Source organism: Pistacia vera, unplaced genomic scaffold (assembly GCF_008641045.1).
Source record: "Pistacia vera cultivar Batoury unplaced genomic scaffold, PisVer_v2 Contig144, whole genome shotgun sequence".
Classification (NCBI taxonomy): domain Eukaryota; kingdom Viridiplantae; phylum Streptophyta; class Magnoliopsida; order Sapindales; family Anacardiaceae; genus Pistacia; species Pistacia vera.
The window spans coordinates 387,869-415,393 of NW_022195510.1; the positions used below are offsets into that span (position 1 = coordinate 387,869).

Below are 27,525 nucleotides of genomic sequence, written 5' to 3' on the forward strand. Positions count from 1 at the left end.
GGTGCGATCAACTTGATTTTATTGTTGACCATTTGTCTTCTTCAACCGGAAGGAAATTGAATCATAAGTTGATGATAACGTGTTTAGGAGCCCTTCCCAAGCACTTGCCCACCTTTTGTAGCCATGGACAAGCTCCCACTAATAAGATTTTATAGTAGGGTGCCGTGGCATGGAGCTTTCTAGGTAGATTCTGGAGTACTCTCATCTTCATACCTTTTCTTTTGCCGCGGCATCTTCATCTTCTACAAAAAAAGATTCAATCTTCAATAGAATCCTTTCTGAATCATCATAGCAGCTATCACAATAGCTAAAACTAAGAACTGTATGCAACAAAGAAACATATCATTGAATTTTTTTGAACATCAGCTAGAAATTGTAGTAAATGATATTCCTGTTAGGTGAAGAATGTTGGTGGGAAATTTGAGCGGTTATTCTTACCAAGAAAACAGAACTCTTATTTAGGTTAGAATGAATCATTTTACAGCCTTTTTTGACCTATAAGGCAAACAAAACAAGGACTTGATAATAGGTTTATTTTAGAAACATTTAACTATATTTGAAAATAAGATGATGGATTGAAATATCTATTAGTTCATGAATCATAGAGGTTCGAGTTCAATGAATATATGAAAGAAAGAATATATCATATACATATATGGCAAATCAACTTGGTTATGGAACAGTGATCTGTTTTAGTATGTTATCTGCTCATATTTATGTATTAACTACCCATTGAAGTGATACCATAATTAACATTTCCCAATCATTACATAATCACAAAATCAATGTTTTTATACCATAATTTACTATCCAATTATTAATGTTTCAATTGGAATTATAGACAGAAAGCTAATGAAAAGTCCTATATAATCAGTCTCACAAATTTGCTATGCGTGAAAATATTTAAAGACAAAAGACATCGATTAAAATGGAAGAAACTCAAGTCAAGTCTCTTTTAATCCTTTGTTGGTGTTGGGTGTTCTTGCTGGGCAATCTGTAGCCAATTCACGAAATGCTGCCATTTTTGCTTATTGCTGGCATTTTTCAATTAATCTGGTCCTAGTGATTGTGCTAATCCTGCAAAAGGAATGTCTGCGTGAAAGCGGCGTGGCGCCTTTTAAACAGCAAGGACTTTTGCGACGTTGGTTTTGTCTCGTCCATCTGCTACAGTCTTATGACCAAAGAAAACCTTCCTAAACCTGGAGGTAAAAAATTAAACTCAAGATATTTTCACGGTATATATTATTTTTTTTATAGACTAATTTTATTTTATTTTGTTTTTGTTAGTTCAGGGAAAGAGAAAGTTGAAGAGTGTTTGGATTCATGTGCAACAAGCCATTGCGGCAAGAATTGATCACCGAGGGAGCCGAAAAATTCCCATTCTAACCTATGCCACAATTTTACATTACATGTCTCATTTCCTCCTCCTTTCTCTTGCAACTCAAAAATCATGCCGTGATCTCACCGGAATCTTATTCGAATTCTGACGAAGACCGACGACCAAATCCACGAATGCCCTTAATATGAATTTGTATGATTTTTTCTCATTAAGCCTCACGTAAAAAAAACAAGCTCTTCTAAGAAATCCACACCCGTCGCTTGATGTTCGTCTTGCCTCCACCATTTCTTGCATGGAGCGTTGAAAATCACCGTATGGACTTGGAATGATCTCAAGATTGTATGGAGTCACCAGGAGCTTCACATACTTGAATCAGTAGAACAGTAGGGAGTGATCATTTAGGGCATGGTTGAAGTTGAGGTTGCGGTTGAGTTGAAGTTGAGCCAGCCATGTCCTCATAGTTGGTGAAACTATTCCGAGCTTCTTCGATGAGCGAGCCTGAAAATCCTGGCGGCACGAAAAACCGGTGAGACCCCTGACGAATACTTGGCGGTTCAATGACCGAGGTGAATCAACAATGCCCCATTTGGAATTTATCTCCATCACATTCTTCTTTCTTTTATTATCATCCTGTCGTTAAGATAAAGAGACTTAAAATTCTCGTATAGAAAACGATCGATGTCGGAGAGCGTTGCAGCGCCATCTTATTTTGTTGTTGTTGTTGCTGCTGCTATTATCGTTTTGGTCATAATAAACGGCAAATGATAAGGTTTTGGGGTGTTTGCAGCTTGAAAGGACCCATTTTTCGAAGTTGAGAATGACTAGAGTATTGTAATTGAATATTTGATGGGCTTTTTTTTAACTTGGAGGCATTTTTTGAGAGATTTTTGAAGCTGCTTGGGCATTTGTTGGCTATGGATTTTCGTTACTTGAACTGTGTTTGGGTTTGAGTTTGAGTTTGAAGGATGTGGTGTGCTTTTAAATAAGCAAGTTAAGGAAGTACATAATTAAGTATTTATAAAGTAACATAATAAAGTATTTATTGTTTTCGGAAACGTATTTAGGGTATTAATTAGTTGAGAGTCTTAAAAAGAAAAAAGGATAGAGGCATGAATTTTGTTGGAGATTTGGTAGCCATAAATGGATGTAAGATTTGTTTTAAATTAATGCAAAATATTAATATTGGTTAAATAGTAATAATATGAGAGGGTTTCAGTTTCCTTTTATGCAATGCTTCTGTGGATTTGCTATCTATTCATACATTAATTGTCAAAAGTGAATGATATTTATTGATGGTATTCATATTTTTTATATTTTTCTATTTCTTTTATCTTTAAATTAATTGTCGTCAGTTGTTATTAAATGTAAGAACTTTGTGATGTATATATGTCTTCGATGCCAAAGTAGATGAAAAGTTGAAAAAAAAAAAAAAAATCAATTTAAAAGGAATGATATTATATTTCAGTTTAGTAAAAGTTGAAAATAAAATATAATTTATTTTTAGCTTTGCTCAACTCGACTAGACCTTTAGTGAAATAGATTGACATCATAACCAGATACACCACAAAACATTGATATTCGTAGATTCATCAATAACATGGAGATGTTTTTGATATTCTAACACTTTAAATAAGCTTATACATAAAACAACTTATATTTAGTCTTCATCTTCATAAAATTGACCATGCAACCCACCCATGGGTAGCCCAGCGATTAGGGTGAGCATGGGTAGTAGTAGAATTAGAACCAGAATTGGAACAAAAACGATACTGTACTAGTAGGTCCCGATCCAATATTTGGAACCAACTTATATGGGTCCGGTTCCGGTTCCTACATATGTTGGAACTGAAACCAAAATTGAAACTGGAACCGGAACCGAAACAATGGCGGGTACTTGGGATGGAATGCTTGGAACCAAGGGTGGTTACCCGAGCTAGAACCTGTTTGGACTTGTCTTGGAACTTGGACTGAAACGGAATATCAGTAAAGAATGGGGGGTCTCATAATTTTACATATAAAAATTTAGAATGGGATTAAAACACGTGTGGGTGCGTGTGTGGCTCTCACCAGAACTGCTTTAGAATTTTGTTTAGGCAGCACTGCTGAACTGGACTTGAACTTTCTAGTTATTGCTAACCAAACAAATTTCGGATTGCAAAAAGTACCCATCAAATGACATGATAAATATTGGCATGGTTAAGGCATTACACAAATGATCCTTCAATAATCTGAAACAGAACCAGTGTATGTTTGCAGTTCCATCACCTCTAAAACCAAGTCAAGGTTGTGTTACATTCACAGTCTTGCTGCACTTAAAAATTAAGCAAGATTTTATTAATATAAAGCAATTTTCACCATGATTGTGAAATCGTGTATTGTATCGTGTATCGAAAACCTAATTTTTCGAATCGTGTATCGTATCATATTGTAAGATACGCTTTTTTGAAAAAAATAATAAAATAATAAATTTTTTCTAAAAATTAATATTGTCTCCAAGATTAATTAACGAATTTTGTGATATTATTGGCTTTAAATTATGGTATTACATAATCAAAATTAATCACAAAATTAAGAATCTATATCATTTCCTCTCAACTATTCATGTCATTTCCAAGATCAATGTCAATATTTATATCTCTACTTGTGTTATTATTATCATACAAAATGGGCAACACATTTTTTTTTTTTTTTTGGGTAACAGGGGTGTTCTGGCCAGCTTACGCGCATCTCAACTAATCCCCAGAGTCTATTGAGTGTCTTACAAACCCAATGAACCGGGTAAGACACAATTATGCATTGAGGTAGTTGACCCCAAGGTTTGAACCCAAGAAGTGAAGGAAGGGAGCACACCTCCTTGACAACTAAGCTAACCCCTTGGGGTTAATTTGTAACACATCTTCCTCTTCACTTTTTCCATGTAAAAAAGGTAAATTTGGGCGGGTTTTAGTGAACCGGGTTAGGTGACCTAGATTCGACCAAAATTTTTTTTTGGGCCAAAGGCCAAAATTAATAAAGTTGTATTGATATTTTTAAAGATACGAACCGATATGTATCGTAGGATACTTATCAACAAAAGGTTTTAGATACATTCTCTAATACGTATCATTGGTAACCTATATCGAATTATATCGTAAGATACGTATCACATATCGTAGGATACGGATAACCATGATTTTCACAACTAGATTTGATAGGGAGCTACACTGAAGAGAGAACAACCCGTCCAAAAACAGAGGTATGCCATTTTAGAGTGGCGAGCACACGGTATTCTTTAGTAAAAGGCCAAAGAATAGTTTACCTTTTGCTCACCACGCGGCTCCATGCTTAGAATAAGGAATTTACTGCATTTTATATATCTAAGTTATGGGTCAGGATTCTACGTTCAAGGCCATGTGGGATTAGAACCATATCTACATATCTTGATTCTCCCTTAAGCTCATTGACTAATGACCATGCCAAGTAGCTGCCAAAATCGATATAAAAAATCAGAAATCTTAACTCACTAACATAAAATGCACTTTCCGGGAGGGTCAAAAACAGAGTGAGAATGCTCTTGCTAAAGTAAAAAACAGCGTAAGAATTTTATGAAAATGCTCTTGCTGGGAGAGTCATAAACAGAGGAGAACATTATGAAAATACTCTTGCTGGGAGAGTCATAAACAGAGGAGAATGTTAGTGAAGATGGTCTAGACGCATCTACCACAAGAAAACTTATTACTTCTGCAATCAAGTGTATAAATTAGTAAAAGCATGGCATTTTTAACAAACAGTTTAGATACTCCACTTTTATTTTAAACAGAGTATGTGTGGAGTTCTATCACCAAGTAAATCAAAGTTGTGTAATGTTATGTAAACAACCAAGAATCAATCACAAACAACAAGAAAACAGAAAACACACAAACAATCAACACCAGATTTTTACCGTGGTTTACTTGCCCTATTTGAGCAAGCGACATCCACGTTGAACTCAGGAAAGGGAGTTCGCTGCACTATGATTATAGAACAACCACTTACAGTCACGATTACAAGAATACTCCCAAAAATTCTAGATCAAACAACTCTGATTCAAACCCGTAATCTACCCTAGGAATACTCTAACTTGGAAATTCCTATAACAAGAACACAGAAGTTCTTCTCTTGACTGATTAACCCAAACCACTTAAGATACCCATAGATTACAACTGAAATCAGACCCAGAACCCTAATCGAACAAAGAAAATGAAAATCGGCTCTCTCTTTTTCGTTTGATCTACTGTTGGTATAAAGACTTAATCCTTTTATAGTGTTGACTGGAGGCTTGATCTCAGCTGTTAGTTTTTCCTCTGAATTAGAGGTCAGGATCATCTTGGAGCTGTCTCAAAATGACACCGTTCCACTAATACTCGATACGACGCCGTTTCAGCATTCACTCACAACAATCTCCACCTTGAATGCTAAGCATTCACAGTGCAGCAAACCCAAACAGTTCCTTCATCGTTCTGGTCTTCACAGGTTATCTTACATGCAGCAGGTTCAAGCAGTGCTTGAACTTTGTAGGTGAGACAACCTTGGTTCCCATGTCAGTTGGATTATCCTCAGTGGATACCTTTCTAAGATCAATTACCCCTTGTGTTACTAAGTCCCTGACGAAGTGGAAGCAAACATCTACATGCTTGGTCCGCTCATGGTATATTGGATTCTTGTTGAGATGAATTGCACTCTGACTATCTGAGAATACAGTAACCTTGCCATCAGTTAGTTTTGCTTCGGTTAACAAACCTTGCAGCCACACAACTTTCTTAAACACATCAGCAATAGCAATATACTCTGCTTCAGTTGTTGAGAGAGCAACAATAGGCTGAAGCTGTGACTTCTAGCTAATGCAATTTCCTCCAAGGGTAAAGTAATATGAAGTGGTGGATTTCCTTGTGTCTTTGTCACCTACAAAATCAGAATCTACAAAACCCACCAAGTCAAGTGTATTATGCCTTTTACAGAAATTTAAACCAACATTCAGGGTACCATTAATATACCTTAACTCTCCCTTTAAGGCAGTCCAGTGCTCACTGCCTGGATTTGCCGTAAATCTGTTTAGTAAGGAAATGGAATAGGACAGGTCTAGTCTGGTACTGATCATCCTATACATCACAGATCCAACAACATTTGCATAGGGGACAGATTCCATTTTGATTAACTCAGATTCAGTTGTAGGGCATTGGCTCTTGTTTAACACAACATGGTTTGCAAGAGGCATGGACATTGGTTTTGAATCAGCCATACCAAATTTAGACACTAATTTTTCTAAGTATAATTTCTGCCTAATGATTAATTCATGTTTACTTATGTTCCTGGTAATGTCCATTCCTAGGATTCTTTTTGTATTTCCTAGATCCTTCATGTCAAATTCTGATCTAAGCTGTCCCTTTAACTCATAAATTTTAGACTTAGACTCACTCACAAGCAACATATCATCCACATACAATAAAAGATACACAGGCAGATTATGATTCAAATTAAATAGAAACAATTGTCATATCTACTCCTAGTGTACCCTATGCTTACAATGAAATTGTCAAACCTCTTATACCACTGTCTTGGGGATTGTTTCAGTTCATACAGTGATTTGTGCAGGATGCACACATGGTCAGGTTTCTTAGGGTCAATAAAACCTAGAGGTTGGCTCATGTAAATCTCCTCTTCTAAGTTACCATGCAGGAAGGCAGTGGTAACATCCATCTGTTCTAGCTCTAGGTTATAATGGGCAACAATGGAGAGCATTAACCTAATGGTTTTATACTTGACTACAGGGGAAAAGACTTCATTGAAGTTTATTCCCTCGCGTTAGGTGTAACCCTTAGCCACTAGCCTAGCCTTGTACCTAGGAGGGTCAGTAACTAAAATTCCCTCTTTAATCTTATACAACCATCTGCATTTTATTAGTTTTTGCTCCTTGGGTTTGGGAACCAAGGATCAGGTTCTGTTTACCTCAAGGGACCTCATTCCCTCTTCCATTGCTTGCCTCCATTTTTCCCTTTCCTTAGAGTTCATTGCTTCTTCATATGAGTCTGGTTCTGTTCTTTGAATCCTTGTTCCTGTAAGCAAAGTAGTGTATATCAGTTCAGCATAAGAAAACCTGGCAGGGGGTCTTACCTCCCTCCTTATTCTATCTCTGGCAAGTTGATAGTGTTCTAGTTATGCATGTTGAGGCTCTAGGGCATCTGCTTCAGTTTCTTCGCTATCAAATCCAGGATCCTCTGGTCCTGGTTGGTTTTTTGGTGCTTGTTCCTCATCAGGTTGAGGTGGTTCAGCCTGCTGACCCACAGGCTCCACCTCAATGGTTGTACTCTCAGATGGATCCTTAGTAGGTTCAGATGGGGTGTGGTTACCAGTGTTCTGTCCAGTGGTTTTACAAGGAACACCCCTTCATTAAAGACCACATCCTTGGAAATAATGATTTTTACCCCTGGTGAATTTCTGTCCTAGAGTCTGTACCCCTTGGTACCATCTTGATATCCTAGGAACACACACTTGGTGGATCTAGGCTCTAACTTTCCTCCCACTGTATGTGCATAGGCTGCACACCCACAAATTCTCAAATGACTTAAACCGGGCTTTCTTCCTGACCATACTTCTTCAGGACATTTAAAATTTATGGTAGTAAAGAGGCTCTTATTTGTCAGATAGGCTGCAGTGGACAAGGCCTCTCCCCATAAGGTATTAGGTAAACCTGAGCAAGCATTTGACTTTTTCCAGGAGAGTTCTATTCATCCTCTCAGCTACTCCATTCTGTTGAGGGGTTCTTCTCACAATTCTATGTCTTAGGATTCCTTGCTCACTACAAAACTTATCAAATTCAGTGTTACAGTACTCTAATCCATTGTCAGTCCTTAGAGTTTTCACCTTTCTATCTAGTTGGTTTTCCATTAGGGCTTTCCACTTTTGAAATTTAGACAGTGTCTGGTCCTTAGTTCTAAGGGTGTATATCCACACTTTCCTGCTAAAATCATCTACAATGGACATAAAGTAACTACTGCCCCCATGAGACCTCACTCTCTCAGGTCCCCGTAAGTCTGAATGTATGTATCCTAAACATCCTTTGGTTAGGTGTATGCCCTTTGGGAAACTGACTCTGTGCTGTTTTCCTAAAATGTAGTTCTCACAGAACTCTAGGGTTGATGCAGTATCCTTGCCTAGCATGCCCTGGTTACTTAGGATATCTAATCCCCTCTGGCTCATATGTCCCATCCTAAGGTGCCATCTTTCAGTTACTGACATATTTGAGGTGGCTAGATATGAACTTAGACAATCAGAATAATATTCTCCACATAGGATGTATAATCCATTCCTCTTTTCTCCTTTCAAGATTAGATTATGGTTTCTATACACAGTCAGCCACCCATTTTCGTCTCTGTAACAGCATCCTTCCTCATCTAAGGTTCCTAAGGATATAAGGTTCCTTTTGAGTTCTGGAATGTACCTAACATGGGTAAGTCTTTTTAGTTTCCCACTACAGAGTCTAAGGGTTATACTGCCTTTACCTTTGACTCTACAGGCATTGTTGTTCCCCATGAACACAGTCTCCCTATCATATTCCTCAAAGTCTTGAAACTAGTCCCTATTGGGGCTCATATGGAAAGAGCACCTAGAATCTAACACCCACTCTTTTGTATTGTCAGAAACAGAGACAGTAAGCATCTCTGTTTCTTCAACTAAGTGTTTGGATGAGGCTAGGTTACTCTAAGTGTTTCCTTGCTTTTGTTTCTTAAGCCATTCAAAGCAATTCTTCTTCAGATGACTAGTTTTATTACAGAAAAAACATTTTCTAGACTCTGCCTTATGCTTATTGTTCCATTTACCCTGTTTCTTATTTTTGGACCCCTGGCTAGGTTGGCTGCCTTTACCAGATTGAAAGATGTCTGGTTTTCCCCTAACAAACAGGTTACTCCCATTTCGTTTTTAGACCTTTAACTCAAGTTCTCTAGCCTTTAGACCAGCCACAATCAAGTCAACACTAGGGACAGTACCGGAATACTGAAGTGCATTCTTAACTACAAGATAATCCTCGGTAATGGAGTTTAGCAGTATCATGGCTAGACTAGTTTCTCCTAATTCTTGATCTGTGCCCTTTACAATTAAGGTCATTTTTAGGAATTCATCTAGGTTCTCCTCTATTGTCTTGTTACTATCCATTTTATATGAAAACAGAGCACCCTTGAGAAAAGCTAAGTTTGGAGCAAATTGAAGAACATACAAAGTTTCGAGTTTACCCCATAACCCTAGAGGAGTTTCGATTCCATCAACCTTCCTCAGTACACTGTCTGAGAGGTTCATCACGATCAGACTGTAGGCTGCTTCGTCAATCTCCTCCTTCTCCTTCAATTTCTCCTCGAGCCATTTCTTTTAGTCCTTCTCCAGTGCAAGACCGACTTTATTGTGTGAAAGCAGAGCCTTCATTTTCTTCTTCCAACTCCTGAAATCGATCTTCCCATCGTATTGGGAGATCTCCATACGGGTAGTGCTCATTGTATTATAAAGGCAGGGTGGTACAGTCTAAGGTGTAAGTGGCATTGTTAGACCAGAAGTCGCCAAATACTGTCAGGCAGTTTTTAAGGCGGTTACTGGTTTCCAGCCGATATACCCTTAAACTTGACAAAAAATGAAAAAGAACACTATTGGTACAGACTCTAGGCAATGACCAAGATTGCTCCCCTTGACTAGTGTTTGTGATCTAATCTCACAAATTAACCCCAAGACTCAGCAAGATTCGAAGTCCTAAAGCTCTAGGAACCTTTGGATTGAGGAACCCCTAAAATCTGACAAACCCTAATTTTTTCGAACAAACCCTAATTTTCGAATTCATCAAAAAATTAAACGATTTCTAAAACCTAGATACACCCTAGGACATTGGCTCTGATACCACTGTTATGTAAACAACCAAGAATTAATCACAAACAATCAAGAAAACAGAAAACACACAAACAATCAACACCGGATTTTTACCGTGGTTCACTTGCCCTATTTGAGCAAGCTACATCCATGTTGAACTCAGGAAAGGGAGTTCACTGCACTATGATTATAGAACAACCACTTATAGTCACGATTACAAGAATACTCCCAAAAACCCTAGATCAAACAACTCTGATTCAAACCTATAATCTGTCCTAGGAATACTCTAACTTGAAAAATCCTATAACAAGAACACAGAAGTCCTTCCCTTGACTGATTAACCCAAACCACTCAAGATACCCACAGATTACAACTGAAATCAGACCCAGAAAGTAAGAACCTTAATCGAACAAAGAAAATGAAAAGCGGCTCTCTCTTTGTCGTTTGATCTACTGTTGGTATAAAGACTTAATCCTTTTATAGTGTTGACTGGAGGCTTGATCTCAGCCGTTAGTTTTTCCTCTGAATCAGCGGTCAGGATCATCTTGGAGCTGTCTCAAAACGACACCGTTCCACTAATACTCAGTACGACGTCGTTTCAGCATTCACTCACAACATGTAAAAACCAGGTGTGACAATAACCCACATAAATTAAGTAAGTTTCTGGTTCACAAAGCAATTTTCATTACAAGAACACTAAACTAGATTTGTTAAGGAGTTACACTCAAAGAGTACAACCCCTCCAAAAATAGAGGTATGCCGCTTGAAGTGGCGAGCACACGGTATTCTTTAGTAAAAGGTGAAAGAATAGTTCGCTTTGTGCTCACCACACGGCTCCATGCTTTTTATAATTAGTTACTGTGGTTTATATATTTATGTTGTGGATTGAAGGTTTTATCTTTTCTAGTTCATGTGGGACTACGTGAATCTCTCTCTTTCAGTTAGTAAGGGCATGACATAACTCTCTTCTGCTGGGCTAATGAATCAGATTCTCGTTAATATTCACTCACTTCTATGACCTTGAGGAGGAGCAAACACAATGCCCATGAATATTTTTTATTACCTTAAGAAGACAGGAATCTCATTGTATTAAATCGTGCTTTCTGGTCTACATTGCCTCTTCCCTCTTGTAGCCAACGTGGGATACTCTTTGCCTGACATTGCTTATTATGTTCGTACTGTTAGTCAATTCATTTCTGCTCCACGCTCCACCCATTATACTGCTGTCCGACGGATTTTGCAATACATCAAAGACACTCTTTTCATGAGTCTCTCCTTTTCTGCTTACTACAATTACGTGTTAACTCTGATGCTGATTGGGCAGGGGATCCTACTGATCGATGCTCCACCATTGGGTACTGCTTCTTCCTTGGTCTTACTCATTTCTTGGCAAAGTAAGAAACAATCAGTTACAACTAGATCTAACACAAAAGCCGAATATCGTGCCTTAGCTGATACCACTGTCGAACTGCTGTGGCTCCAGCAGCTCCTAGAAGATATGGGTGTTGCTCATTCCTTTGCCGTTCCTATTCATTTTGACAATCATAATGCAATATAGATCGCTCATAATGATGTCTTCCATGAATGCATTAAACACATTTAGATTGATTGTCACTTCATTCGCCACCACATTGCACAAGGCCCTGTTGAGTTATTATTTGTCTGCTCCGTCAATCAACTTGTCGATGTCTTCACAAAAGCTCATCATTGGACGATTTACGGAGCTAGTTTCCAATCTTAAGCTAGAATCTGTGTTACCACCTTGAGCTTGAGGGGGGGTGTTAGCCAAAATCGAGCAAGGCTTGATCAATGGCTTGAATCAATCAAAGCTTGATTTTAGCCATTAGCATAACTCATTAGCATGGTTCTAGCATATATTGTAAATATAAATAGATAGCTCTTGTACATTGGAGAATACATACTTGTATATGTAATTTCATTCTTTGCCTTTCTCTCTAGAATTCTTTGCTTCTCTCTCTAGAATTCTAACACTTCCATATATTCATTGAACTTAAATTCAAAACACTAAACCCTAAACCTTAAACCATGTCTAGATAACTATTACTAGCTTCGTCCTATAAATAATACTATATCGGTCCTTACATTAAGATAACTAATATTGGTATAGGCTGGCATAGGCTTGGTCCTTACATTAATACTGGCTTTTATATGGTATCAACCGGCAAGGTTTATGGTTTTTCTAATTTCTTTCCTGCCGGAATCCCATATATAAAACTCTTTACCCCAGTAACGTTTATACATGTCAATGCTGTTATCTGTAGCCTTAAACTGTAGCCGTAAACTAAGAATTATGCAGAGGTCTATTCTTCAGTAAAGTTTATACTGGTCAGTGTTGGTATATGTGTGCTTAAACTAGGAATTGTAGGGCTTTACCCCGGAGGGAGCCCTTCCAGAAATTCTCATAGGCCAAGGCTGAACCTTGGCCTAAGAGGGGGTTTGGAAATAGTTTTCAACCAGCAATAGACGCGCCTCGGTTAGAACCTCACTAGCTGCGTCATTGCCCCAAGCGCAAAGATGCCTTTTCAATAAGATTTAGTTGTAGTTTTACAATGGACTCAGAAGGTTCAACTGCCTCTCATCACCGATGTGGGAGGAAAAAAAAGCATTGGTTGTTAAGTTTTGGTTCCAAACAACTAATAAAATTTTCTATTGAAATATCAACATGCCAAATTTGTATGGCAGATATATAAGGTTCATCAGACTTTTACATGGAATAAACACAACCAATTTCGAAGAAGTAAGAGGTTCTTTTGACAGTGGAAGTCTCTAAAGAGGTTTCAGAGTTGCAAGTCTTTAAGCAATCTTTAGTGCACGCTTCAACATTTTGGCTACCATGAGACAAACATCTATTGCGGCACTCTTTGGCACATATTTCATTGAAAGAGGCGGTAGACTGGCTAAAAAGAAGCCCCAACACCAAAGAAACTATCAAAATCAATTGAAATGAATTTTTCTCCATTTTCTTTTCTGATATATGCAAGAGAAGATATGTCAAGCTAAGATGAAAAGCAGCTGAATCCCTGAAAAGGTTTATATAGGAATTTTCATGACAGGTTTGTATAGTAATTTTCGGTAACTAAACTACATTTTGCCATAAATAGACATGGAATTAAGTGGATTACTTAGAGATCTGATATTCCTTAAAGAATGATAGATATGTAGATATTAATGCTAGGATTAATTTTTTTCTTTTTTTTACAAAACATTGAAAATGGCTACCATATATATAACTTCAACCTTGTAATAAAGTGAACTTATATAGATAATTCTGAACAAAATCTAATACACCTCTTTCCTCGTTCTTTTTAGCAATATTATATATACAAATTATGCACATAAACTCTGGTACACAAACTTCAGCTATCAGTTCATATCCACTCTTCCAGTTTGTACATAAAAATTTTATTCGTCGTTTTCCTTTTTCATAAACCAACTATTAAAAAAGCTTTCCAAAATGACAATTTTCATCAGCTTTAAACCTTTTTCCCCCTAAATGATATACGTAAGGTAGTTTTGAGAACAATTAGGAACAAAAAGGTAGATGAAAATAATTAAATTTTCATCACCTCTAAAACCAAATAAAGGTTGTGTTACATTCACAGTCTAGCTGCAATTATAAAGCATAACAACCCTAAAAAATTAAGCAAGATTATATTAATATAAAACAATTTTCACAACTAGATTTGATAGGGAGCTGCACTCGAGAGAGAACAACCCCTCCAAAAATAGAGGTATGCCGTTTTAGAGTGGCGAGCACACGGTATTCTTTAGTAAAAGGCGAAAGAATAGTTCGCTTTGTGCTCACCACACGGCTCCATGCTTAAAGTAAGGAATTTACTGCATTTTATATATCTAAGTTACGGGTGAGGATTCTATGCTCTAGGCCATGTGGGATTAGAGCCATATCTACATTTCTTGATTCTCCCATAAGCTCATTAAACAATAATCTTTCCAAAGTATCATTGACTAATGACAAGAAATCAAAGTGACATAAAATGCACTGGCCGGGAGAGTTAAAAACAGAGTGAGGAATGCTATAAAAATGCTCTTGCTGAAGTTAAAAACAGAGTGAGAATGTTATGAAAATGCTCTTCCTGGGAGAGTCATAAACAGAGGAGAATGTTATGAAGATGGTTGAGGAATTGTTCATTCAATCAAATTTATTGTTGTTTGTTTAGTTAAGTCTTAAAATTCCCAATAATTCACTGGAGTCCAGATACATCTACCTCAATTGTATAAATTAGTAAAAGCATGGCATTTTTAACAAACAGTTAGCTCTTTGTTTGTGATGCATGTGGACGATTGCTCTGGAAAAATGACCTCCTATTAAAGTTATCATATATGAGTAGCCAAATGTTAGCATTCAAAAAGTGAACCTCCAGTAGATCTAAAACTGAGTATGTGCGGAGTTCCATCACCAAGTAAATCAAAGTTGTCTTAGAGTATTTCAAACATTTTGCTACTCATATATGATAACTTAGGTGTGAGCATAACCCACATAAATTAAGTTTGTTTCTGGTTCACAAAGCAATTTTCATTACAAGAAAACTCAACTATATTTGTTAAGGAGGTTGCCGCTTAAAACGGCGAGCACAAGTAAATCTATATTCTCTAGATTTGTTAAGGACCCGCTCACCCTTAGGGACTATATCTTCATTTCTTGATTCCCTTATAAGCTCTTTAAACGCTAATTTTTTCCCAAGTATCATTTGACTAATATGACTATGCCAAGCAGCTGTAGAACTCGATAGCTTAACTCACTAATGTAAAATGCTCTCGCTGAGAGAGTCGGAAACAGAAATATGTTGTTTAATTACGTCTTATGGCACTTTTAACAAACGGTTTAGATGCTCAACTATCTTTTACTTTATAGTCAAGCACCTATAAAACATTTTTAGCTTTGTCAACAGTTTGTGATGCATGCTGCCAATGGGTCCGGGTAAATAACCTCTTGTGAAATTTAGCAAGCTACTGTGGCGAGTCCTCCCCCTAAAGAAATAAATTTAATATATAAACAAGAAGTAGTATTTTAGTGTTTCCAATAAGATCGATCAATTAGATTTATTATTGTTTTTTGATTATATCATAAAAATTCTCAATTACAAGATTAGTATACGGTGCGCACTTTCACCGCTTTTATTTTAACTTTCAATTCTATGATCAGTTCTTGGCGCAATAGCTTGTTGAGCATGAATCCAAACACCCTTCCACTTTCTCTTTCCCTGACAATAACAAATAAAAAAAAAAAAAAAAAAAACATGAATACTTTATAGATTATAGATAAATAAACCGTGAAAATATTCTGAGTCTAATTAGTTACCTCCAGGTTTTTGAAGGTTTTCTTTCGTCATAAGATTGAAGCACAAGGAGGAGACACAACCGACATCGCAGAAGTCATTGCTGGTTAAAGAAGTATTGACGTTATGGCCGCCTAGACATTCCCCTAAGCAGGATTAATTATAATTGTAAAAGTACATTTTTTTAGGCAATGACGGTAGCATCTCTTGAAACTGGCGGCTACAGGTTGCATAGAAAGAAGCCCCAACACCAAGAAAACAATCAGAAGAGACTGGACTTTAGTTTTCTCCATTTCCGTCGATATTTTTAGCCTTTAATTTCTATGCCAGAACAAATTTGTAAGACTGCTTTATATATGACTTTTCATTAGCTTAATTATTTGGAAAGGAAATCTCAATGGATAGTTTAGATATAAATATGGGAAGATAACATACTAAAATAGATTTATTATTTCATAGCCAAGATTGACTTGCTATATAAAATGATATATTCTTCCTTTCGTATATTCATAGAACTAGACATGGGGCCCACACGTTGTGCGGATATGTTTATTCAATATTTTTGAAATAGATTGTAAACAAATTTATTCTAATAAAATAAACTAATTAGAGTAAGACATAATAAGTGTTAAATTATACAAATTTTAAAGTAAATATATAATTGCACGCCCATCACAAGTTAAAGTAAAAGAAAATCAAAGTTTTGTTATCATGATTCATGAGTCAAACTTATGATAGTTGCACGCTCATCACAAGTTATGTTGGCATTTAAAACATTTACATTTAAAATAATTAATTTGATTTAAAATCAATTCATGCTATCAGCATATTGGCTGGTGTATCAATTTCTATCACCTGAATATACATCTATAAAGGAATTGTTTAGACAGCTGTGAGTTATTTGGAATGCATAATTTCAAGCAAATGCAAACTGAACAAATTTTGGGTTGCAAAGAAATAATGTTTATGTGAGAAGTTTTAGAGTAGGTGTCCCTGGGCCAATTATATTGTTGTATGTAGACTATGTGGGTCAGGATTATTCAATCTATAAAGGCATCGTTTATATTATATAAAGCATATTCCATGTGTATGTATTAATATATGCCCTTAGAGTGGTTAAACCATGACGAGAGAATCAAGCAATGATAAATCTTGATTGTGAGATCCGTATAATCACTTATGGTCGTCATTCTGGAAACGTCCGTAGCCCCAGTATTATCCTGACCTAGGGCATAGATAATACGGTAAGACTATCATAGGGTTAAATGACTCTACCGGAAAGTAAAGACAGGTCTCACATGTCAAGGTTGTTTGGTGACAATTTTGTACGGCGCATGGGTGCTTGTTATTCACGCGTTCATTAGACTGGCTCATCAGAGGATTCCATATAGATGGTAACCTTAATGTCCATGAAATATATCCTCTAATAGATGGTGGTGCATATGACTCTTAGACTTGAAATCATCGGAGCGTCGTGTGTAACTATTGGTGTTGTTTGACACTATCTAAATATAATCCTAATAGGTTTGTTAGTATGGTAGTGATTGACTACATTTAGAAGTGCATCATGACTATGGTGGATTGACAAAGGATTCATCACTCTTAGGTACATGAGAAATTATCTCAGTAAGATTTTCGATAAAGGACAACGACCTTAAATTTGTGGCCACAGTGGAATCGAGTTGATGCTCGGTTGGTCGATTGGTCTAATTACCGAATCTGAATATGTCAAGGTGGTTTATACTTGAAGATGACATTATTTCTATTCTTCAAACCTTGATGAGATAATAGATGGTGAAAGGATTTGATTGCACGGTAACCATACTAATGATAGGTAGCGAACACGCTGAATTTGAATATGTCGGGTGGCCATGATGTTTTACTAGAGGTCAATCTTAGTCTGTGTGTAATAAGACGATTAATAAGGTGTTGATCATGATATCACTCACTACCTACATGATGAAGAAGCCTATGGGTCATACACATAAAAGGCAATTTAAAGCAGATAATGAGTGAGGGGCATTTTTGTCATTTTTTGACGAAGGGGTATTTTGGTAAATCTTACGGAGTAATTAAATTTGCTGGAAAGGTTGTTGCCTAGATCCAATCTTGTATTGGATTTAATATGTAAGATTAGTTATTTATTTAAATATATATATTGGTGTATATATGTTTTAAATATTGAAAAATCATTATTAGATGAAAAAAATAATAATGGCCCAATACCTAGTTTATGATTTTGTTCGGAAATCATGGATACTAATTAAATAATTAGTGAAAGTGTATATTTGTAATATACTAATCAAGGGAAATTAGGGTGTGCCTATAAAAGGGCACTTGTCCCTACATTTCCCTAAGAGCTTCATTTGGCCACCCAAGAGAAATTCCTTGAGAGAGTTTTCTATCAACTTTTCTCACTCACATCATCTTCTTTAAACCTCACAAATCAAACTAGTATGTTGATTGTGTGTTGATTCTTGCCTTTGTGTGGATATCGTTGGTTCACTCCTATCTTTGGAGTGTGAGCGTTTTCAACGGTTGATAAAGTGGTGGAGCCTTAAATGTGGGTAAGAATCTAAACCTTGTATGGGTTTTTGATGATGTATAACATGTAAATATCATAACTCTCATATATGGATTTTGGGGCTTCTAGGCTTTTAATCAGTAAATTTTTGTTTTCAGTTGCCTATTTCTTTGATTAAATCCTAACATGGAGTACTATACAATGTTTTATGTTATCTAACCTGGGTGTGACAGGAGCCAAAAATGGCTAAAAGCATTACATTTTTGGTCATAATAATTGAATTGAATTTTTTTTTTATTATTACTTTCCATCAAACTTATAATTACAGTCCTTGCTCCTCTTGTGGCAAGGGACGTAAAAGATTTTATTACAAAACTTTATTCATCAACATAGTGGGAAATTATTTTTTGTCTCCTCCATGAGCATGATCAATTCTTGGCGCAATAGCTTGTTGAGCATGAATCCAAACACCCTTCCACTTTCTCTTTCCCTGACAATAACAAATACGAAAAACATGAATACTTTATAAATTATAGACCGTGAAAATTAATATTCTGAGTTTAATTAGTTACCTCCAGGTTTTTGAAGGTTTTCTTTGGTCGTAAGATTGGACCACAAGGAGGAGACACAACCGACGTCGCAGAAGTCATTGCTGGTTAAAGAGGTTTTGCCGTTATGGTGGCCCAGACATTGCCCTAAACGAATATGGTATAGGACTGCTTTGTAAGACTGCTTTAAATAGGATTTTTCATTAGCTTAATTCTATATTGACCATTGATAATTCGAAAACGAATATGGTATAAAGACATTAATTTTTTTTATTAATTAGGCAGCAGATCAAAGAGTTAAACTGGCAAATCAATTTGTTATTTGGGATTGAAGAAGTATAATTAAATAATTAAATGGCCTTAATGTTTTCAAGTATAATTATTTGGAAAGGCCAGCTCAATGGATAGTGAAGATATAATTATGAGAAGATAATATACTGAAATAGATTTATTATTCCAGAGCTAAGATTGACTTGCTCTATAATATGATATATTCTTCCTTTCATATATTCATAGAATTCAAATTCCTTTTATGATTCGTGCATGAATCATGATTGTACTGATCAAATGACATGGTTGAAGCAATCAATAGTTTAGCCTTTAATAAATCTGAATGAATGTATGTGTGGAGTTCTATCCCACATGAAAGCCAAAAAAAGGCTGATTTACATTCACACTTATGCTAGCATCATGCTTTCACCAGAAAGGCTTCATTACAAACATTTGCTTAGAAACTAAACTAAGAATCATTGTAAACATTTGCAACTTCTAGGGCCTGGCTGAACGTATTCTAGGTGGTTAAATTTTTTCTGAAACATAAAGATAATAAGAGTGTGTTTGGTTGGAGTTATCTACCGGTTAAAAAGAGCTTATTTAAAGTCATAAGCACTTTTTTAAGTTGTTTCGCAAAAGACTAACCTATTAGGTGGAGAGATTCCCCTTGGGTCTGCTCTGATACCACTCATCATGGGTTGAGAGTTTCACATCCAAAAGGCTAACCTATTTGGTGGAGGGACTCCCCCTTTTGTAAGCCTAAGACTTGTCCAATGCACTTTCGATGTGGTATCTGCTATCATTTAAAAAATATATATATTTTTATTCTACTTAACATATTTGACTTAATTTATTCTTGTGCCTTAAATTTAACCCTAAGCTTTTTTACATTTCTAACCAAGCAACTAACAAAATTTTCATAATAAATGCTATATTTCATATGCTTTTCTTGAATAAGCTCTACTTGAATAAATCGTAACAAACAGATCTTTATTAAATGGTTGAACGACATGCTCCCACCCAAACTTTGTCCTAACGACAATGTATTACCAAAAAGTTTAAAAACAACAGTTACCCACTTTCCATTAGAATCTATTAGTAGAATTCGTTAATTGACATGACATTATTAATGTTCGTTCATCCTTAAAGGGTAATTTTGACTTTTTATATTTTATAAAATCTCTAATTTTTACTTCATTTTCTCTTTCTTTCCCTCTCATCTCATCTCTTCATCTTCTCTTTCTCTTTCTCTTTCTCTTCTCTTTCTTTCCTTTCTTCTACCTTTCTCTTTTCTCTGTCTCTCCACCACCTTTCTCTCTACTTCTCCCTCTCCCTCTCCCTCCCCTTCCCATCTTCTTCTTCTTCATCTCCCCCTCTTCCTGTCTTCATCTTCTTAATCTTACCATCTGGCCAAATCACACCCGATCGTTGTGATTCCGGCCTAATCGCATCTGGCCAGGTTCGATTCTATTAAAATTGTGATATCTTACTGGAAATTTAAAAACTAGTTAAGTTAGTTTTTTGATCTGTTTTGGTGCCAAAAAGGAACTATCATCTGCCTTCTCTATTTGGTTTGTTGGGCAGCTGTATTTGATATATTTTTGTGATAGATTTAGGTGTGTACAATTGGGATATATGGGACTTGTCCATAAAGGTTGTTATAGCAGGTTTTAATGTATGATGTAGGATTGATATTGTGTAAAATATCCCTGCAAAGTGGTTGTAAACAGTGGATATTTTTGCTTTATTTGGTTTGTTGTAAAACTTGGTTATGTAATGAAATCTAGTAATAACCTTCTCTCCAATTTGACTATTTCTTTTCTTAGTATTCTTTGGCATTAACAGCAACAAAATCGTATTAGAGCTTCATCACTTGACCTGAAAATCTGAAACCTTTTCTCTTTCTCGGTCACCTTTTCACATCTCTAAAAAACTCCTATGTATCAAACCTTTTTTCTTGAACTTATGGCCACTCAGACAACTTCTTTTTCACCTCCTGTCTTCAATGGTGAGCAAAACCACATGTGGGCTATCAAAATGAAGGCATATCTGCAGGGTCAAGGACTCTGGCAGTACTTAGAGGAGGAGAAACAACCTCCTCAGTTGGGACCAAATCCGATTACATGAAGAAGAAGCTTCAAAGGCTCCAAGAGCCTTGTCCCACATTCATTCAGTTGTCACATACCTTGTTTTTACAAGGATCATGTCATGTAAAACAACAAACGAATCATGGGACAAGTTAAGAGAGGAGTTCATGGGAGTGACACTACAAGGAATATGCAGTTGTTGAATCTAAGAAGGGAATTTGAGATGTTGAGAATGCAAGAAGCTGAGAAAATGTAGGAATATGTTGAAAGATTAATGAGTGTAGTCAACAAAATCAGGTTGCTTGGAGTGGAGATGACAAATAAAAGAATAGTGGAGAAGGTAATAGTAAGTTTACCTGAAAGATTTGAAGCAAAATCTCTTCTTTGGAGGACTCAAAGGACTTGTCTTAGATCACTCTCACTGAGTTGGTCCATGCTCTGTAAGCACAAGAGTAGAGAAGGCTCCTGAGGCAAAATGATGAGAGTGAGGGTGCAATGTTAGCAGCTCACAAAGGAAAGCCTGCACAACGGAACAATAGGAGGTTTGCTGGAGATAAGAAGGGAAAAGAAAGGTCTAATACTCAGTGGAACAAGACTGGTGGAATGAAGAATTTTCCACCTTGTTCTCACTATAAGAAGAAGTGACATGCAGAGAATAGATGCTGGTTTAGGCCAAGAATATATTGTAAGGCCTGCAAGCAGTTTGGCCACATTGAAAGGGTCTGCAAAAACAAGGGAGAGCAATCCCAATAGTAAGCTCAAATGGCTAATAAGCAGCAGCCAAGACAAGAGACAGAACAATTATTTGTGGCCTCATCCAATTTGATTCAAGCATGTGATGAAACCTGGTTAATTGACAGTGGATGTACACATCACATAACACCAGACTTGCAGAGTTTTGTGAACATGGATCATTCACATCGGTCAAGAATCAAAGTGGGAAATGGAAGTTTGTGGAAGCAAAAGGGAAAGGAGATGTTGCTATCCAGACCATGGTTGTTAGTATCCTACAATACAAGATATGTATCCTATGATACGATTCGATACAGATAGCCAACGATATGTATCAGAGAGTGTATCTTAAACATTTTGATAAATTGATATGTATCCTACGATACGATACGTATCTGTTTGTATCCTTAAAGATATCGATACAAATCAATACAACTTTATTAATTTGGACCAAAGGTCCAAAAAAAATTTCAGGTTGAATCCGGGTCATCCAACTTGGTTCACTAAAACCTGCCCAAATTTACCCATTTTGCATGGAGAAAGTGAAAGGAAGATGTGTTGCCTATTTTGCATGATAATAATAACACAAGTGGAGTTATAGATATTGACATTGACTTTGGAAATGATATGAATGGTTGAGATAAAATGATATAGATTATTAATATTGTAATTAATTTTGATTATGTAATACCATAATTTAAAGCCAATAATACCGCAAAATTTGTTAATTAATTATGGGGATGATATTAATTTTTATTATTTTATTAATTTTTTTTTTTTTGAAAAAGGCATATCCTGCGATACGATACGATACGATATGCGATACACGATTTAAAAAATTAGGTTTTCGATACACGATTTGATATAGATATTGACATTGATCTTGGAAATGATATGAATGGTTGAGAGAAAATGATATAGATTATTAATGTTGTGATTAATTTTGATTATGTAATACCATAATTTAAAGCCAATAATACCACAAAATTTGTAATTAATTATGGGGATGATATTATTTTTTAGCAAATTTTTATTATTTTATTATTTTTTTTTTGAAAAAGGCATATCCTGCGATACGATACGATACGATACGATACGTGATACACGATTTAAAAAATTAGGTTTTCAATACACGATACGATACACGATTTGACAACCGTGGTTCAGACCAACAGGTATGAAGCTAATTACTAATGTACTTTATGCACTGAAATTAGTCAAAGTCTCCTTAGTGTGGGACAGATGCTAGAAAAGGATTATGCATTGCATTTTCAAGATCAATCATGCATAATCCTGGACAGTGAGGAAGTGAGATTATGAGAGTAAGAATGGTAGGAAAAAGCTTTCCAATCATGTGGAAGAATACTCTAGACAAAGCATGTAATGCTAAGGAGGATGAAACTGAGATGTGGCATAAGAGACTAGGCCATGTACATTATAGAAGTTTAAGAGAAATTCAATCCAAAAATTTTGTTCAGAATCTGCCTAATGTAGAAGAACCAAAAGGAGTTTGCCAAGCATGTCAGTTAGGCAAGTTGACTAGAAAACCTTTTCCTGTGAATCAAGCTTGGAGAGCCTCTAAAAAATTTCAGCTTGTTCACTCAGATGTGTGTGGTCCTATGCAAACCTTATCTCTAAGTGTAAGTAGGTATTTGTGTGTATAGATGCTTGGTCCATGATTTGCTAGGTCTATTTTTTAAAGCAGAAAAGTGAGTTGGCTGGATATTTAAGACATTCAAGCAATTGGTGGAAAACCAAACAGGAAAGACTATCAAAACCTTGGAAGTGAAATGGCACTGAATAACTTCTCAAGAGTTTGAAATGATTTGCAAGGAGGCTAGAATCAGACATCAATTCAACAGCCCTTATACTCCGCAGCATAATAGAGTTAGTGAGAGGAAGAATATGACTGTTATGGAGATGGCAAGATGTATGGTGGCTGAGAAAAAACTTCCAAAATTCTTTTGGGCAGAGGCTGTTATATAGGTGCATTTGCTTAACAGATTCCCATAAGAGCCTTGATCAACCAAACCCCATTTGAAGCCTGGACTAGAGTCAGCCAGAGTAGGATAACTTTAGGTTTTGGAAGTATATGTTGTTTTAGTACCAACTGCAAAGAGAACAAAGCTAGATGATAAAGCTTTGACAAGAATTTTTATTGGCTACAAAGCCAATCCAAAGCTATAGGGTATAAATTCCTAAGTCAAAGAAAATTCTTATTTCCAGAGATGTTAAAATTGATGAGAATAGAGTCTAGAATTGGGAGGAAGTAAGGGTGATGTAGAATCAAGACCTTGACTGATTGAAGCACCCAACTGATTAGTTTGAAGAAGATCAAGGGGTGAATTAGATAAAGAAGTTTATGTTAGAGGAACAAGACTCTGGCGATGTGTATGAAGGATGCAATGTGGCACAAATGGAACCTTATAAAGCTTTGACAAGAATTTTTACTGGCTCAATAGCCAATCCAAAGCCTAAGGGTATACATTCCTAAGTCAAAGAAAATTCTTATTTCCAGAGATGTAAAATTGATGAGAATAGAGTCTAGAATTGGGAGAAGGTAAGGTTGATTTGAATCAAGACCTCGATTGATTGAAGCACCAACTGATTAGTTTGAAAAAGATCAAGGGGATGAATCAGATAAAGAATTTATGTCAGAGGAACAAGATCTTTGGCTGATGTGTATGAAGATGCATGTGGCACAAATTGGAACTTATAAAGCTTTGACAAGAATTTTTACTGGCTACAATAGCCAATCCAAAGCCTATAGGGTATACATTCCTAAGTCAAAGAAAATTCTTATTTCCAGAGATGTTAAAATTGATGAGAATAGAGTCTAGAATTGGGAGGAAGGTAAGGTTGATGTAGAATCAAGACCTTGACTGATTGAAGCACCAACTGATTAGTTTGAAGAAGATCAAGGGGATGAATTAGATAAAGAAGTTTATGTTAGAGGAACAAGATCTCTGGCTGATGTGTATGAAGGATGCAATGTGGCACAAATGGAACCTTATAAAGCTTTGACAAGAATTTTTACTGGCTACAATAGCCAATCCAAAGCCTATAGGGTATACATTCCTAAGTCAAAGAAAATTCTTATTTCCAGAGATGTTAAAATTGATGAGAATAGAGTCTAGAATTGGGAGGAAGGTAAGGTTGATGTAGAATCAAGACCTCGATTGATTGAAGCACCAACTGATTAGTTTGAAGAAGATCAAGGGGATGAATCAGATAAAGAAGTTTCTGTCAGAGGAACAAAATCTCTGGCTGATGTGTATGAAAGATGCAATGTGGCACAAATGGAACCTTCAAGCTACTTAGAAGCAGCAAAATTAGAAGCCTGGAGGACTGCCATGAAGGAGGAGTTAGCCATGATAGAAAAGAATCAGACCTGGAAGCTTGTGGATAGACCAGAAAACAGAAAAATGATCCAAATCAAATGGATTTTTCAAGAAAAAGCTAAATCCGAATGGTTCAGTTCATACTCATAAGGCTAGGTTGGTTGTTAAAGGATTTGCTCAACAATATGGAGTAGATTTATATAAGACATTTGCACCAGTTGCCAGGCATAACACCATCAGATTGCTGCTTGCTTTGACAGCTCAATTTTCTTGAAAAATTCATCAACTAGATGTCAAATCTGCCTTTTTGAATGGCTAGTTGAATGAGGAGATTTATGTTGAACAACCGGAAGGGTATAGATTCAAGGAGGAGAGGGAAAAGTTTACCTGCTGAAGAAGGCCTTATATGGCCTAAAATAGGCACCAAGGGCTTGGTATAGCAAGATTAATGACCACCTGATCAGTTTGGACTTTGTGAGGAGTCCAAATGAGCACACTTTGTATGTTAGATGATGTGATGATCATTTTTCTATATGTGGATGATCTTTTGGTGACTGGAAGCAAACATGCTCAATTAGAGGAGTTTAAGAAGTCCATGCACAGTGAGTTTGAAATGACAGATATAGGGAAAATGTCATACTTCCTTGGGATGGAAATTGATCAAAGTGCTAATGGAATTTTCATGAACCAGAAGAGGTATGCAAGTGAAGTTCTTAAGAAATTTAGCATGTAGAATTGTAAACTAGTGGATATACCATTGGTTCCAAATGTGAAATTATCAAAGAATGATAAGGCTGAGAAGATTGATGAAGGTTTGTATAGGAGCTTGATTGGTTGCCTACTGTACTTGACAACAACCAGACCAAACCTAATGTATGCCACAAGTCTACTGTCTAGATTTATGAGTCAACCAATAGACACTCATTTCAAGGTTGCAAAAAGGGTGATGAGATATGTGAAGGGTAGCACTGGCTATGGGGTATGGTTCAGGAGATCAGAAGACTTCAAATTGGTTGGTTTTTTTTACAGTGACTAGGCTGGTTCAATAGATGACATAAGGAGCACTTCAGAGTATGCGTTTTTCTTGAATTCTGGTGCAATATGCTTGTTATCTAAGAAGCAAGAAACTATGGCTTAATCAACAACAGAAGCATAATATATCTCAGCTACTACTACTATGAATCAAGCCATTTGGCTGAGAAAAATACTAGAAGATTTGAAGCTGAAACAAGTAAAGCCTACTGCAATCATGTGTGACAACCAATTAGCTGTGGAAATGGCTAAAAATCCAGTGCGCTGTGGATGTCCAAAGCACAGAAAAATTAAGTTTCATGCGATGAGAGAAACTGAGCAAAATGGTGAAATGGAACTGATTCACTGCAAGGGTGAATTTCAAGTGGCTGACATTATGACTAAAGCTATTTCCAAAGCCAAGTTTGAAGATTTTTGACTCAAACTTTGTGTTTCCAACAAAAATATCAAGGAGTGTTAAAATTTTGATATTTTGCTAGAAATGTAAAATTTAGTTAAGTTAGTTTTTGAATCTGTTTTGGCGCCAAAAAGGAACTGTCATCTGCCTTTTCTGTTTGGTTTGTTGGGCAGCTGTATTTGATAGATTTTTGTGATAGATTTAGGTGTGTACAATCGGGATATATGGGACTTGTCCATAATGGTTGTTATAGCAGATTTTAATGTATGGTTTAGGATTAATGCTATGTAAAATATCCCTTCAAAGTGGTTGTAAACAATGGATATTTTTGCTTTATTTGGTTTGTTGTAAAACTTGGTTATGTAATGAAATCTAGCAATAACCTTCTCTCCAATTTGACTATTTCTTTTCTTAGTATTCTTCGGCATTAACAACAATAGATTCGACCAAAATCGCATTAGTTTAGGCACGATTCTAGCCAAATCGCATTCGATGGGGTGCGATTAAACTTGATTTAATTGTTAACCATGTGTCTTCTTCAACTAGAAGGAAATCAAATCATGATTAATGATGATACGAGTGTTTGGAAGCCCTTCCACCAGCACTTGCCCACGTTTGTAGCCATGGACAAGCTCCCACCATAAAGATTTATACCAATAGCGTATAAATCAATTATTGCTTTAACTGGAAACCCCAAAGAGACAGCCCATCTAATTCCTCTTACACTAATCGTGTTAAGAAATAGAGGATTACTAGCTTTATTTCATTCTAGTTCCTAAAGAGGCATATGCATTTGTGCTATTTAAAGCTTCTTGCAACAAGCTGGTGTTTATATTTGAGGTAGGAATTATAATGGCTTCTCCATAAAGTCTCCCAGTAATTAATGTCCATGGTTTTTGTGTACCATGTGTAGTTCTTTCCTATCACACTTGATTGAAGAGAAAATGAAGAATTGGAGAGCACAACTAGAGTTTGATCATTGTCCATATAGTAGGAAAATAAGAAACCATCCAATCTAATATATGAACTCTGTGAAATGTGAGGAATTTTTGAAAATGCTTGTAACAAT

General features: G+C 36.2%; 4 non-coding genes across 4 annotated transcripts; all 4 read right to left on the bottom strand.

Moving 5' to 3' along the window:
• Nucleotides 1-4,543: 4,543 nt before the first annotated feature.
• Nucleotides 4,544-4,658, bottom strand: LOC116123752. The gene has a single exon (XR_004127098.1). It is a non-coding gene; the product is annotated as a U5 spliceosomal RNA (small nuclear RNA).
• A 6,266-nt stretch (nucleotides 4,659-10,924) lies between these two features.
• Nucleotides 10,925-11,040, bottom strand: LOC116123745. The gene has a single exon (XR_004127091.1). It is a non-coding gene; the product is annotated as a U5 spliceosomal RNA (small nuclear RNA).
• Nucleotides 11,041-12,590: 1,550 nt separating this feature from the next.
• LOC116123734 lies at nucleotides 12,591-12,741 on the bottom strand. Its single transcript, XR_004127081.1, has one exon. It is a non-coding gene; the product is annotated as a U4 spliceosomal RNA (small nuclear RNA).
• A 1,179-nt stretch (nucleotides 12,742-13,920) lies between these two features.
• LOC116123744 lies at nucleotides 13,921-14,040 on the bottom strand. The gene has a single exon (XR_004127090.1). It is a non-coding gene; the product is annotated as a U5 spliceosomal RNA (small nuclear RNA).
• Nucleotides 14,041-27,525: the final 13,485 nt, after the last annotated feature.